The sequence below is a fragment of the Callithrix jacchus genome, chromosome 1 (assembly GCF_049354715.1).
Source record: "Callithrix jacchus isolate 240 chromosome 1, calJac240_pri, whole genome shotgun sequence".
NCBI classification, from domain to species: domain Eukaryota; kingdom Metazoa; phylum Chordata; class Mammalia; order Primates; family Cebidae; genus Callithrix; species Callithrix jacchus.
The window spans coordinates 45,822,576-45,839,189 of NC_133502.1; the positions used below are offsets into that span (position 1 = coordinate 45,822,576).

At 38.1% G+C, this 16,614-nt stretch overlaps 1 long non-coding RNA gene across 2 annotated transcripts; it reads left to right on the top strand.

Moving 5' to 3' along the window:
• The first annotated feature begins 3,130 nt into the window (after positions 1-3,130).
• LOC144579003 (uncharacterized) lies at positions 3,131-15,521 on the top strand. Of its 2 annotated transcripts, none has more exons than XR_013525723.1 (3): positions 3,131-3,222; positions 12,576-12,713; positions 14,880-15,521. It is a non-coding gene; the product is annotated as an uncharacterized LOC144579003 (long non-coding RNA). The 2 variants fall into 2 exon arrangements; XR_013525722.1 differs by lacking the exon at positions 14,880-15,521 and adding an exon at positions 13,431-14,357.
• The last annotated feature ends 1,093 nt before the right edge of the window (positions 15,522-16,614 follow it).

Here is a 16,614-nt window from a genome sequence, read left to right on the forward strand (position 1 = left end):
GATCTTTCCAGGTAAAAGCAAAGAGGAAGTAGGAGTCGGGGTGTAGCAGGATAGAGAAAAAGCATCCCTAAGATCTAGGACTGAAAAGTGGGTTGTGGACGGTGGGATATGTGAGAGGATGGTATAAGGGTTGGGGACTACTGGATGGACCGGAATGACTGCTGCATTGATAAGGTGGAGGTCTTGGACCAGGCGGTACTGACCTGAGGGCTTTTTCACAGGCAGAATGGGAGTGTTGCAGGGGGAGTTTGCAGGAATGAGTAGTCCTTGAGCTTTCAGTTTATTTATGATAGGTAGGAGGCCAAGGCGGTGAACTTTGGAGATAGGAAACTGAGGGCGAGAAGGGAAGGCTGTGGGGTCTTTTAGGTGTATGAGTGGTGTGAGGCTACAGTGGGGGTATCAGTATCCCATACTTTGGGATTTAGGTCAGGGAGGAGTTCGGCCGGAGGAAGGGGGGAAGGTGAGTTGGCGATGAGGGGTAAGAGGAAGGTTTCTGTGTGTGGAAAAGTAATGGTAGCTTGCAATTTTACTAGGATATCTCACCCTAGGAGAGGTACAGGGCAAGAGGGAATGACTAGAAAGGAGTGGGCAAAAATGGAAGGGCCAAACAGACAGGTTAAGGGTGGAGTTTGGTGAGGAGTGGAGGGGGACCCATCAATTCCTATAACAGAGACCTGGGAAGGGGTGGTTTTGCCTGAAAAGGAGGGAAGAACGGAGTAGGTAGCCCCCGTATATGCTCTTACCCGCTACCTGGAGCATGACCCTGGGCTCAGCAAGGGTAACTGAGGTTGAGGAGCCAGGGCCCTGTTAATCATCCCTGAACACTAACAGCTTTGGGATTGGAGATTCCTGAATGCCTGGCTCCTGACCAGCTGAGGCAGAAGCCTGGCTCTGGGGGATGTTACCCTGCTGCCCCCTCGTGCCAGAGTTTTGAGGAACTGAGGCCTGAGGTGAGTTAGGGCAATCCGACTTCCAGTGTCCCATGAGCTGACAAATAGGGCAGGGCTTGGTAGGAGGCTGTGGCTGGGGGCAGGCTTTTGACCAGTGCCCTTCTTCTCCACATTTGAAACACGCCCCAGGAGGGGTGCAGGTATTTGCTTTACCCTTGTTATTTCTGCCAGCCGAAGGGCTGCTACTAGGGCTTGGGTCTGTAGAGTGACTTTCTGCTTCATGCAAGTTTGGTGGGCAGCCTCAGCCGCATCTTCCCTGGCATTGAATACTTTAAAGGCCATTTTTACCAAGTCCTGTATAGGGGTTTCGGGGCCATCTCCTACCTTCTTCAGTTTTTTCCAGTTATCAGGGGTGGACTGAGATATGAAATGAGATGCTAGGACAGTCACCCCGTTTTGTGAGGCTGGGTCTAGGCGAGTAAAGCAGGTAAGAGCGTCTTGAAGACGGGTGAGAAACAGGGCAGGGTTTTCATCGGGTAGTTGGGTGACTTCTCTTAGTTTATCATAGTTTACAACTTTGTTAGATACAGTATCCATTCCCCTGAGGAGGTATCTAATCATGCAGTCTCTCTTGGGTATATCAGACCCTCAACTAGCCTGATAGTCCCATTGGGGGTGTTCACTTGGGATTACTTCCGGGCCTAGGGGGATCTGGTTATCTATAGCATGATCTTTATCTTCTTGGTGTCTGGCTGCTGCTAGGATGCGCTTGTGCTCTTCTGCAGTGAGGGTGGAGGTACAGATAACGCGAATATCATGCCAAGTAAGGCTATATGCTTGAGTGAGGTATTGGAATTCCTTAATATAGGTGGACGAGTTGGCTGAGACGGATCCTAAACGTTTCTCAATTTGGGACAGGTCTTGGAGTGAGAAAGGAACATGGACCCTGACTAAGCCTTCAGTGCCTGCTACTTCTCGGAGTGGGGCCAGGATAGTTGGTTGGTGAGAGCGGGTGTGGGCCGCCACTGGGGAGGCAAGAGGAAGTGCGGCCTCCGAGGGAGGGGGCCCAGAGGGAGTGGAGGAAGGGCGAGGCATGGCCTCTGAGGTAGAAGGTGCAGAGGGAGTGGGGAAAGGGCGTGCTGTTCATGGCGACTGGTTGCCAAAGTTGGCAGGAGGGGACAGATGTTCAGGCAGATCTTCCGGTGAGGAGTAGGGAGGGGGAGAGGTAGTGGAGGAAGATTTACAAGGGGTACGAGGTAAGAGGATTTGGTAGGTGGACCAGGAAGAACATAAATCAGGGTGGGTACGGAGGTCCCAAAAAGCCTGAATGTAAGGAATTTCATTGTACTTGCCCGTGCGGCGACAAAAATTGTCGAGATCTCGGAGGGTATTGAAATCGAAAGTGCCAGTCGGGGGCCAATGTGACTGGTTACTGAGTTTGTATTGGGGCCAAGCCACCTGGGACAGGAAGACAAGCTTTTTCTTTCTGAGGGTTTGGGAGTATCCCAATTTGGTAAAATTTTGCAGTAAGCACCCAAGGGGGTTGCTGGTTGGTACTTTGGACTCTGAATTTCCCATGGCAGGCGCAGCTACAGACCCTCTGGCGCGGTCGGGTAGATGCAAAGAAAAGGCATCCCCTTTCGTTGCAAATTCCCAGGAGTACAGTCAAGTATGGTTAGGGAAGCGGTCAAAGGGGCATCCCCCGTCTGGCAGCTACCCCTCAGAAGGCTCCAGGAGCCAGAATGGAGGACTACCTCGGCTCAGCCGAGACTAGGCGAGGAGTCCGTGCAGAACGCCAGAGGGGAGCAGCTGCAACTGTGCTGTAGGAGGAGGTGGGGGGAAGGTAAAGCAAGAAAAAGCTTGGCTTACCTTAATCGAAGCATAGAGGTGGCAGGGCCAATGTTGGGTAGGTTGGGGGAGGGGGCCGTGGCCGGGCCAGCGGCCCCAACTCCCGGGTTTCGGCACCACTTGTCCGACCTACCCTCTACGGGAAGACAGAGCTCCTTCGGAAAAAAAACCGGACCGCAGGTTGGAAGAAAGTCTTAAGTTCAGGCTTTATTGAGAGGAAAGAGCCTCCGGGCAGGCCAGTCGGGAAGAACAGGAAAATGGCCACACGCGCTCAGAGGAGCAGGGTTCTTTTATAGGGGGCTGAAGGGCCAAGGGAGTGGGAAGGCCGGGAGAGCCGAGGTGGCAGGCAACGGTTGGTCAGTTTAAACTGCTGGGCGGGGAAGCCAGGCGGCGGGAAGCTGGGGAGAGCTGATGAGGCAGGTGGTGATTGGTCAGCCGGTTGCCAGACGGGAGGTGGCTGCAGCTGGGCAGAAAGGCCAGAAGGGTATGTAGAGTGAAAGATAAGGGAGCCTCTTTGTGTGTGGGGGGGGAGGGGGACAGGGACAGGGACAGAGTTTTCCAAACAATAATAATCCAAAATTGGGATGTTGTATTTCTTGTTATCTATTACCACACAAATAAACAAAATGTTGTCTGTTGTAATTTGCAATACTAACCATGTATCCAACATAACTGTGCATTATGGGATTTGGTATGAAAAAATTAGGATGTTAGAATGGGTTGTTAACTTTTTCCCTTCTAATAGAATCAAAAATATCCTATAATAAAGATAGACTTGGGTCATCTGAAAGAAAAGTCACATTTTTTGCTCCTGATCAGTCTTTCAAGATGGCTGAGATTGTAATAATCTGGAGCCTTGTAAAGATGAAAAAGGTAAATAATGTAACAAAAAATTTATTACTGTAAGCAGAGTTGACAAAGCCAGAAGTAAAATTGGCAATAAGATTGAGATTTGAGAGAATCCTGATTCCTACAGACCTTTTCCATTAATCTCCTATGATGTGCTGCCAGACAGATACAGGAGACAATTATTTTTATTGTTTAAGTGCGGATAGCAGGGACAAGAGCAGATTAACTATGCCTCACCATCCAATCCGTTGTCTAAAACTGTTGAAGGCAGATGCCTCAGTGGACATGATTAAATCCATGTCTAGGGAACTGAGCTTATAACAGAACTGTTACTAGGAAACAGACTCTTCTAATTTCATCCCCAGAATCAGGAACCATGGCCCCAAACAATATCTGGTTTTATTTATCAGTGTCTGGAGTTAAGAGTTTGTGATTAGCAATTTCAACACCCCTTCACACCTGCTGACCTCACACTCAAATGAAGACACATGCACACCAACCAGCAAGAAGTCAGATGATAAAGAGTTTTACAAACCCAAATATACTTTCTTTCAAATTCCTGTTTCAAATATAGGATAACATAAAATAAAGAATTCCTCTTAGAGGCCATAATCAAAAGCCATGGGAATTGGGGTGGGAGTAATGGACAAACATGATCCTTCCAGAATAATATCTAGGGCTCATTCTACCCTTAGGGAAAAAAGTTCATACTGTTCCTTTGAGCAAGATATGAGCTATGAAACAATGACCACTTTGCTTTGTTTCTAATTAATTTATTTATTCAATGAGCTTTTAAACACCATATTGCTGTTTTTTATTCTTCACTTATTCTCCAAACAACATGGAGACCCATCCTATGAGTCCTTGAAAACACCACATTTTACCAGGAGAAGATGTATGTAGTGACAAGATGAAACTCTGAGGAAGGGATGAATGGTATGCACATTGTCATGGACATTTTCAGAAATGTATGTATGGGAAGGAGGCTATATATGGATGTCAATTTTATTTTTTTTTAAGGCTAATCAAATGAAGCAGTAGGAGAGGAGAAGGAACAAATAAATCTGTAAGTGGTTGTGATCAATTAGTTGTAAACACCACTGCACTTGGACCAGCCATGGATGTCAATTTTAAACCATAATTTTCAAAAGTGCAAAATTGTAGCTTTCCCACAAATATTAAAAATTGTGTTTTCAATAAGGTATTCAACATATCATTGAATAAGGGTAAGAGTAAGATATTTAAGATAGGTCCAAAGAGCCATTCAGGTTTTTATAAGTAATTAAATAAAGGAATGTTAGCATAAGGTTGCTGAGTTTGACATAAAATTGACAATGACCTGTAAGTTCACAAACCATAACCTTTGCTTTTGCTACCAGACAGAAACTATTTACATCTCTGTCAGACAAAACTCCACAACTTAACATGATAGTTGACTAAACCTGGGACCTTTGAGCAATAGTAAACAATGAACTGAACATAGTATATTTCCTTAAATTTTAGGAGGGTTGGGTGCTCTACAGCATGCTGAAAAAACACATTACTTTTGGGGGAGTATGAATGATTTCAATGTTTTGCTTTTTTAAAAATACTTTTGTCTCAATCATGGGCATAATACGTGTAGACTGAATTATCTGTTAGTTTATAAAAGTTAAAACTGCTACAGTGTTCTCAGTAATGTACACTCTCCAAATGTGGTACAGTAATATTCTCTGAGGAAAATAAAGTTGTCTCTAAATTGTGAAGACATTTGTACTTGGTGTAGAAATCCAGGGGTATATCTGATCTAACTTAATTGTCATCCTAGTGTGGATTATCTGTTTTTCACACTGGAAGCTTTTCAGATCTATTATTTTCCTCCTGGAAGTTCTGAAATAAAATTTACAGTAATTTATTGTTTACACTCATCCTGTCTGCTCTTCTGTATATTATTGGAAATTAAAGACTTCTGTATCCTTCCAGGGAAATTCTGGCTTATAAAAAAATATTTTTTCTCTTGTTTCTTTTTTGTGTTTTGGTCTCAGTTTCTGAGTCACAAAGTATAATTTCTGGTTTGATTTTTCTCTTGCCTAAATGTGTTTATGTGGTTATTTTATCATTATTCTTCAACGAATTTTGCACTCCAGAAGAAAAATAACATGTCTAATTGTAGACCACTGTAATTCTGGTGTGAAATGGTATGAGTGTGTTGAATGAATGAATAAATTCCACATGGGGAAGAAAAAGTTAATTTCTTTTTTTATCCTCTTGTCCAACATTTGTTCTCTTTCTCTTAAAATAAACGTACTCTTATCATGGTTAGTGATTAACTTCTTAAGCCTTGCAGTCCTCTTTAATATACTGCTTGTATTTTTATTTGTTAATATGGAAATATTGGTTAAGTAGTTCTCATAAGAGAGCTGAATATTCTTTTTATTCCAAACTGTGATTACAGTGTTATCCCTGTTATTCTTTTAAATTGCTCTTACTTTTGTTCTCTAAGCCAGGTAGGATTGACCCCACCTTTCCACAATTTTTGCAAAGAATTCTTCATTGGCTTGTCCTATGCTGGCTCTATCATCATATAGTTTAATTTCAATCCAAGAACATCTCCTATGATACTTATAACAACGTGCAGCTGCCATTTGCACTTTTCTGAATTTTGATTATGCAATTATCACATGCATGTGTTGATGCCACATATCCTTTGACCAGGAAGAGCTGCTGCAGTACAAATCTAAAACTCGATGAGACCTTACAATTAATGTTGTTGCTTTAACTGAGAAAGTTAACTTCTGTTAAAATTGTATATCTCAAGTAAGCCTCTTAGCAATGAAGAATCTGAAATTCAAGGAATTTAAGCAAACTTCTCAATGCTCAGTAAATAAGTGACTGAAACAGCTTACCCATGCAAGTATTTTTGGTGTGGATACCTATTTTAGACTCCAAATTTGTTTGTGTCACTCGCTTCCCTACCTAAATTCTTCAGTTGCTCCCTATCACTTGAAAGAGTAAACCTAAATTCATAAGCCTGGTGCATAACCTCTTCCATGAATTGGCCCCTTTTATAGATACTGCTTCATTTCTGGCTATTTTATATGACAAACTTCTTATAAAGTGCCTCACGCAATATATCATTTCACAGTTCTAGTCTTTTATTCATGGAGTTTCCTTTGGCAGAAATGCCAGCTCCACATTTTTCTTTAACCTTTATAGTTTTCTTTCTTCAAGTCTCTGCTCATGGCTGTTCTTGGTGCTTTCTAAGAATATCTGGGTGATCTAAGTGTTTCTCTTCTGTGCTCTACAGTACTCTGAAGACTTGTCATGTTATGTGTACTCTCTTACATAGAAATCAGTGATATTTTATCCCAGCTCTCCCACCGGCATGTAAAGTATTTGAGGGGAGAATCTTTATTTTCATTATTTCAGTGATACTATTTCACCATGTCTGCCATGTGACTGGTATAATATAAATAGCATATTGAATTAATTTTTAAAGTAAAACTCAAGGAAAGGAGGACTGGATCTTTCCAAAGAAAAAGCACTCTGAATCATATTTAAGTATAGTTAATTTATATAGTAATGAGATGTGAATGGGTCCTGCTGTAGAGGGTGGAATCCTGTTTTCAAAATTTTAGAGAATATCGACAATTTTAAAGTGACATCATATTGTTAATAATGATCACTAAACATTCTGTTCTTGGTTAAGATTTGGAAAATATATAAAATAATGTATTTCTTACAATACCTATATAACAGAGGCATAGAGAAGATGCCAATTTTTAAGTGAGAACATGGAAAAGCAGAAATATGCATAATGGACATGACGATTCCCACCTGTAATTCTAAGACTTTGGAAGGCTGAGGAGGGATGATTGCTTAGGGCCAAGAATTCAAAAACAGCCTCGAACATATAAGGAGATCCTGTCTCTACAAAAAATAAAAAAAATGAGTCACATGTGGTGCGTGCCTGAGGTTGCAGCTACTTGGGAGGCTGAGGTGGGAGGCTCCTCTGAGCCCAGGAGTTTGACGTTGCCATTAGCGGTGATCACACCAATGCACACTGGCCTCAGCGACAGAGTAAGACCCTGTCTTTAAAAAAGAAAAGAAAAGAGAAAGTTGGCAAATTATAAACATTTAGCAAATTATGAAAATGGAGATCAAAGTACTGCAGTCTGCCCTCAGATTCCCTGAATATAACTATGACATTACAACTTTAAGTGTCCCAGTTTACACATAGGATTAAGTTTAGAGACTCACAGCATCATGAAAATAACTTGAACAAGCCAGATAAGAAGAGTGTTACCAGAGATCAAAGTAAACTAAAAGGAGCAGTTCCAGAAGTTCTATATTTCATGTTTGAAAATTATTACAACTGAGGCCTTCATGTTTTCTTAGAATATTGAGATAAACTTTATAACAAGTGTTACCACAGAGGGCATTTAAATAGTTCAATGGAGTTCTTGGAGAACGAACTTTGCTTTGGAAGTCAGTGGGAGTAAATCCACTGAAGGTGAGTGTGACCCTTCATTATTCGGTTGTTTAGCAGCTTAACCTTCTTATTGTAATTGGTAAATGTGCATATATTAAATTTTGGCAGGTGAATAAACCTCCTACTGTTAAGCCTAAAAATACCTGCTCCTCTGCAAACTAAGGCATGGGCTGATGGCATTCACCTATGCAATCTGATACAGGCAGCTACACTTTTAAATTTTGTAATAGCGATAGAAGGAATCAGGGAGAATTTTTTTCTAGTGGTAGTAACCTTGCATTCAAAGGAAGCAATAGAAATGATACCAGCCACAGAATCATTGCTGGAGTACTGGCCATGGAGCCTGCAGCATCCAGCTATCAGTAGCCACAACTCACTGGTTTGTTTCTGTTGCGTGATCGAAATTTTGATTCAACCTTCATCATCTCATTTTTCATTTCCATATTTTGAATATAATTGTACACTATACCTGGATGTTGTGTGAAGTAATGCAATTTTAATTAATTCATTTTCTTAAAAAATCAGTCTGAATTTATTATCACTGCTACGAGTAAGAACCTTAACCAACATAGATGCTGAAATGAACAAGTCATCTAGAAAACTGAGGAATCAGGAATTAATCTTCTAGCTTCATAAGATTAAAGGAAGAAAAAAAAAGTTCTAGCCAATATTATAAGCTGGGACTATGGTAGCCCACGGTGTACACTTACAAATGTAAAATTAAAATTCAGCTATGACTACTCATGAAGTAAAGGTTTGTATGAAAGGCACCCAGAAAGGTAACTGCTTCTAACAGCACCAGTTAACTTAAGACAGAAGATAAACTCCAATTCTTATCTATACAACTCAGGGTGTGGGCTGGATTCCATGATTTTATGTGTGTACTAAAATAATTCTGAGCTTCTTGCAGTTATTTGGCAGAGATAACTGGTTAAAAACTAAAAGAGAACTAAATTAAAAGACCCTAAAATGTGGCCTTTGCTGCATCTCTGGGTCCAATCAGAGAAAAGCAAATTAGAAAAAAACAAAACACTTTAGCTATTTTATTAGCAAACACTTATTATAAGAAATAAAAAAAAAAAAGGCATTGCAAATTCTGTGGTCTTGGGAGGCTGAGGAGATCCTGATTTGACAAAGAACCTAAGTGCAAGAAGGAGCCAACACCATTAGGTCTGGAAGAACAAATGGATGACGTGATTCCTAAAACCTAGAAGCTTGCAAGAGGAGCCCTGCAAAAGGTTCACTCTAACTTCTGAGGAAGAGCTGATGCTTTATTAATGCTGATATTTCAGAAGGCCAGAAGACAATTGCCTTGAAGCTAAGACTCAGATATGTATAAAGTTAAGCTGGGTCTATTATCTTTGAGGGGGCACAATGAGGTCATTTTTGAGGGGGCACAATGAGGTAGGTTTGGGGAGGGTAGAAAACAGCTAGAAATTTGAAGAAGATGCATTTGCTTGTTGAAGAGCCATCAAGATGATTCACAGCAGAGAGGAAGGACAAGTTGCTTCAATTACCACTTTTTCTTTCATAGCCTCTCACACACATTCCCTGTGGATGAAAAATACTATGGTGGAAACAGTTGGATCAAGGATGCAGTTTGAGCTTCTAGTACTATAAACAGACTACGAAAACGTGGGAAAGAAAGAAAAAATGAGTCAATAAGTATATTGAAAATGCTCCTATCACTATTTATCAAAGAATTGATAAATCAAACAAATCAAGCCAAACAAACAGTAACCTGCTATTCACAAATTGAGCATGATTCAAACAATGATAAAAGGCCCTGTAGACAATGTTTGTATAATGTTTGATGAAGGAAATCACTATTTTACTCTCAGCTTTTTGTTCAGCTGTTATCAGAATGGAATGACAAAAAGTTGGGAGTGTAGTAGTGATTCTGCATTTTAATCACTTAAACATGTACAATTTCAGTGAATAATAGGCAGTTTTTGTAATTTTTTCTAATCCTATGCTACTTCTAAATTATGTTTATTGAAAAGTAATTTTGTGTCTGTGTAAAATTTTAGAAAATTGGACTTGTAAAAAATTTCAGTATGGACAAGAGAAAAATAAACAGTTTCAAAAAATAAAATGAATGTGGAACTGAGAGATAATAGCTCAATAACCAGCATATATAATGATTTATAATAGTAGTTGAATTCCCCAACTCTTGAATATGAAAATTAATTGATCAGTAAAGAATTGAGGCCTAAGAACTAGAATGTAGAAAATATGTGGAGCTAGGGAATACCTTTCACTGACAACCCCCCTTTTCTCTTGGATTTTTGGATTTGAAGGTGGGATAAAATTCATTTAAGTATGCTTATCCTATTCGCTCACCAAACGATCCAAAAGTCTACTATCCTTGCTAGTGAGTAAGAACCTTAACTGACATAGATGCTGAAATCAACAGATCATCTAGAAAATTGAGGAATCAGGAATTGATCTTCTAGTTTGCATAACATTAAAGAAGTAAACAATACATCTAGCCAATATTATAGGCTAAGACTATTGCCAACATCAAGTAAACAAGCTCCAGCTGATTCAACACATGAAGAAAACAATTCTTAAGAGGTATTGGGACTATCTGTGGCCGAATGAGTTGTTACATTAAAGATATAGCAAGACTCATTGTTAGAATCATGTCCTTTAAAATAAATACTTGTTACTGAGATCAAAAACAAAACTGAAACATTGTGAAGGGAGAATAATTAATTTGGAAAAACTTTAATAAGACTATAAGATCATCAGAGCAGTTATTATAGTACATCCAAAGCAATCCATCACAGGTGGGAAGTGGGAATTTGTAAGCAAGTTTAGAGCAGAGGCTGAAGGAAAAAGTCAGTTGCGTGAGCAGTTGGGTCACATTATAGAACCTCAAAACCTGTTTATTTCTGCCCTTCTCTTAACTCACACCTATCAGATAAGAAGATCACTGTGGGTAAAAGAGAGTTAACAATAACAACAACAAAAAATAGTGGGAAGGCTTTTTAGATTAAATTACTATATCCTGTATTTGCTCTAGCCAAGAGTGATTATGCAATAAATTATCTGGATTCACTTTGTTTCTAAAAATAAATCCAATATGAATTTGTTTTCAGAGAAATCTCAGAACAAATAACCAAACAAAGAGCTGAAATTTACCAACTCTTGAGCCAATCCCTGGGCTCTCAAACTTGTGCTAAAAACAAACAAACAAATTAATTAATAATGTTGCTAAATTACTACATCCCTCAAAATGAGACATTCTGTCCAATTCTTCTCTCCATTCCCATGAAGAACCATGGACCAGGGTATTCCTCCTGAGTGCAGAGCTGGAGCAGGATGATTGGCAAATTAAATAAATTAAATACTTAATTATACCACTCTTATAATATAATAATGCCCCTTTCCTTTTTTTTTCCAAAATGCACTCATTGTATTATAACTGTTTTAATGGTGGTGTTAAATTTATCCATAAAATTTACGCTGTAGTAGATTTTGTTTTTGTTTTTGTTTTTTTATTTAGAGAGAGTCTTGCTGTGTAGCTTAGGTTCAGATGCAGTGATAAAATCATAGCTCACTATAACCTCAAACTCCTGGGATCAAGCGATCCTCCCTCCTCAGCCTCCTGAGTAGCTGGGACCACATGCGTGTGCCATGGCAAAAGGCTAATTTTTGTACTTTTTGTAGGGGCAATTGTCTCTGTATGTTGCCCAGATTGGTCCTGAATTCCCAGCCTCAAGTGTTCTTCCTGCCACAGCCTCCCAAGGCACTGGGATTATGGGCAAGAGGTGCCTGGTCCTTCAGTTTGTTTCTGTATCATTATTTCAGTCAACTGAACAAGAAATTTTCTTTGACTTTTGGGCAATTTGACCAAGGCCCTTTTAACTGACCAGGTTCTCCAACATATGAATTAGTGGAATAGGATTGCCATAAGGATCGACTAGAATAAAGCAGTTAGAATACGCAGTGTCTTATCAATATTATGCAGTAAGTTAATGGTATTTACTTATAGAAATGAAGTACATGTATACCCATGTCCTCAGTTTAGTCCAATGGTAAGCACATGCATTACTGTCTACTGTAACTGCATTAGCTCTGATATCTATATCCCTCAGTTGGTATTGCTGCTACTATGACATTTCTGTCTGACTGGATGACCTACTAGATATAAGCTACAAATAGACAAAATAAATATCTAAATAAATAAACAGGACTTACTTTTATGTGGCAGATCATTATCAGTACAGGGGCATCCTCCTGGCATAGGTATTTTAAATGAGATAAAAAATAACAATTTTATTTGTTGATAAACACCATTAATGACTGATAAATATATCATAGTTGTGTTATAATTTTGTTTAATATTGCCGCTGCCTTGACATCCCTTTTTAGGCTTGAAAAGTTATTTGAAAGCTAGTTATACCCTATGACCTTTGGTCTAGTTAAAACTTCCCCTCCTTGTGTAGTTGCTTGAGAGATGCCATGCTTATTTCTAAACTCACTGACCACAAACCTAGCATATCCTGCAGCTGCTGGGCAGGATTCAACCTAATAATGGCCAACATCAGAGTCTCTGCTTCCACCCCCAACCCACCTGCTGTTTGAACACGTCGCTGTCACTGGATTTGCCACCCGCCCAATGGGCACCCTGCTTCTATCATGGATCTGTGAGTAACAAAATGCTTCTGTTATTTCATGTTTTTTACTGTGCCGCCCCCTCACTGTGATTCACCTGACTGATGTACTTAAACCTAACTCTTCCCTCAGTCAGGGTTCCCCTGGAAAGTAGCTACCTTAGTATGAATACATTGGATACAGGTCAGACAAAAGCCCCCAGGATGTCTGATAATATACAGGGAATCTTTGTCACATGTCGGATACCTCGGAGTTAGGCCAGGGATCGGGATAAAGACATGTCCCATGAAAGGCACAGTGTAAACACCCACAAACCCTTCCTGTGGAGCCTGTCAGGACAGGCCTAGAATCTATAACCATTCTCCAGAGAGAGCTCAAACCAAATTTAAAAACAAAAACAAAACCAGTTACATCAGCGGTCAAATTTGGCTGATCTGTTTAATATTTAACAAGCTCAAAATATATAGTATTGCAATGTTACTATGTTTAAGACAGCAAATAAAGTATAAAGAATGAAATAAAAACTTTCGATTCACAGAGAAAATTAAATACATTCAAGTATTTAAAACATTCTTTTAAATAGGCAATGGAAGTGAACTACAGAGCATCTTGTCCCTTTCATATTGTACATTGCACTGCTGACTTCTCAATAGCTGAGTCAATGTCTCAATACTATTTCTATCTCACCCACCCATTGTCCCCATCATACCGGCTTCTGTTCTAATATCCTGGCATATTTCTTTCCACAGCCTTCACAATGTATTTCTTTGAGGACAAAAGAGACTCAACATGAAGGAACAAAGCATGCAGCAGAGGAATCAATACAGATAGATTTTGGTCACCAAAATACTAAACAATAGGATTTTAGCAAACCAGCAGTGAAAATGGATATTGGGAAGGATAAAGAAAAAAGGGAAGAGGAAGGAGAAACATTTCGCTGATAATATAAAAAGGACTACTTTATAGAAGCAAAATTTGGGGCTCCTGACTAGGAAATACTGCCATCTAGTGTGAGCTAATTTCACATGCAGTCCTGTTGCAATGGAGTGTTGCCAGTACACTTTATTAAAGATGTAGGGGCCTGCAACTATCGAATGCAGATTGATCATTAGCTGGTGTTTTCTTGAAAAAAATCTCACTGGTATAATCCTGCATGATTTTAGTTCATTGGAGTATTTTCCACATAATATCATGAATAAAAAAGAGCACAAAATGCAATACCCTAATAATAAAAACAGTAATAAAACGTAAGTGTACCTCAGACAGACTTTATCACTCTTGAGATTTTGCTGTTTTCCCCCTTTAATGATTTAATTATGATCCCTGCTGTGATTCTTTAATGCTACATGCAGAAAAGATATTTTCACACTTAATAAAAAAGAAGACAGTGTGTTTTATAGTAGGTTCTTCCTTTTTCTATTATTTTGCCAAATAGAATAAAATAAATGTTTAAAAGGAACTATTTTTGCCATCTATTGACTAAAGACAAAAAAATCAATCTCTTCTTTCCAAAAAGTTAGTAAGTATTAAAATGCTGAAATTCCTGGTGTGACTGACATTAGAACAGATGGTATGAATCAATATTTCCTTTTTCTGTTTTAAGACCTTTATCTAGAAGTAGAAAGATACATGGTATGAATAAAATAAAATTCTACTTTTCTCACTTTTAGACTTACAAGTAGCTCATGTTAAATATTTCTCAACTACTTAATGATATGAATTAAAAATATATATATATTCAAAATATATTACTTTTAATACTGAGCTAACCTGTCTTGTTTAACTATATTTTTTAAATATAAAATATTCCACAATATAATGAAACATACTTTCAAAGAAAAATAATATGAAACATTGATCTCTGCATTTTGGTATTTTGTTTATGGATTTTATTCCTTTGGAAATAATGTTTTTAAATAATTTTTAACAAACTTTAAAAAATATAAAAATCCCTTTATTTCTCAATGTTAAAGAGTAGCAGGTAATAGGATTTTCTATTGGCAACATCATTATAGTAATGATATTATGTAATTGTGTCTGCTTCTACAAAGAAATTTTCTTTTTAGTCAAGTTTTTTATCTATTTTCAGAAATTAATTGTTTCTTTTTATTAGATTCTAAGATTTTTCTCTTCAACTCAGCTATTCCACAGTTTCATTACCATATGCTTAGAATTAAATTGCATTTTTATTAATTTAGATCAGAGTTTTGTGAAATACTTCAACATCTGCACTCTAAGAATTGACAGTGGTGTGGTGGCTGGTAATAATATGATGGGCTGGCTTACTCAACCCAGAGTCCCCACCACCATCCCACACACAGAAGGTAAGGATTTTCAAAAGCTTTTGTACTGATGTTAGTTTTCAGTATTAGATACATTTTATTTTGATGTCAAAGAGTGTCATACCTCTAGTTTTATTATTTTTGCTAAAGGTTGCATTGGCTATTCAAGGTCTTTTGTGATTCTATAGGAATATTAAGAGTGTTTTTTTCCATCTTTGTGAAAAATGTCATTGGAATTGTGATAGTGATTGCATTAAATCCGTAGGTTGTTTTGGGTAGTATAGACATTTTAACAACATTAATTATTCCAAGCAATGAACAAGGACATACACCAGTGAGTGGATTGAGAGTCAGAAGTGACAAGCTTGCTTTGTTATCACAAATGATTATTAACATATTTGTTAAGTAGAACTCGCCATGACAGGCAACAAGGCAAATTGAAGAAATATTATACAAAGGTTATTGCAGAATAATCTGAAAGTTTGTAAATGACACTAATAGACCCAGCTGACATTTTCAAAAGATTGATATTTTTCCTAATACATATATCATACAAATATAATAATGATAGGTTTTATATTTTACTAAGTATATTTTCTGTTAAACTAACAACATTTTTTGCACATTTAAATTAACTTTTTATACTAATGTTCGACATAGGCTTAGAATGCAAAGAAGATAGACCCTGTTTTCTTTTTTCCTGCTTGTTATTAAATCTGTTCAGGTTTTCTGCTTGCTATTCTGATTTTAGCCCTTTCAGGATTTTAAATTTATCCAGTAGTTAGAAATATATCCATTTCATCTAACTTTCTAGTTTTTTGGCATATAGCTGTCTATAGCATTCTTTCATAATCTGTTTTATTTCTATAAAGTCAGTAGTGATGCCTCTTTTTTCATTCTTGCTTTTACTAGATTTTGTTTATTCTAAAGATTTTAGTCGAATTACTATAGGTTTTTCAATATGAACAACATAAGTTTTTTTCCATTTAATCTACTGTTTTGCTTTTATATCTCATTCATGTTAGCCTTACTCTTTTATTGTTTTCTCTCTTCTGCTTGCTTTGAATTTAGTTTGCTCTTGCTTTGATACCTTCTCAAGACAAATATTAATTGAGTAATTTGAGGTGTCTAATTTTTTGTAATATGTGCGTTCATGGCTATAAATTTCTAAGCACTGCTTTAGATGTATACCATATGTTTAACTAAATTTTCATCTCAAAGAATTTTTTATTTCCTTTGCAAATTCTCCAATGGTTTGTTAGTTATTTAATGGTGTGTTGTTTAATTTTCAGATATTAGTGATTTCTCAAAGATTATTATGATTTATTTTTAATTTATTTCTATTACAGTGATAAAATATGCTTTGTATAATTTCATTCCTTATAAATGTGCATAGACTTGCTTAATAGCTGAGCATATGTTGGTGAACATTTCATATGCCCTCGAAGAATTTCTATTCTGCCATTGTTGGATAGACATCTGTGAGATCTAGTTGTTCAGAGCTCTTGGTGGCCCTGACTTCACAACTTTGCTTTGCATAGCCCATACCACACATCTTACAGGGTGAAGTCATGTTCAACTTCCAAGCTGGAGTCACAAGCCAGTGGCTCTACTTGTCTGAGTTCTTGGGGGACACCTTGTTCCCACAGCT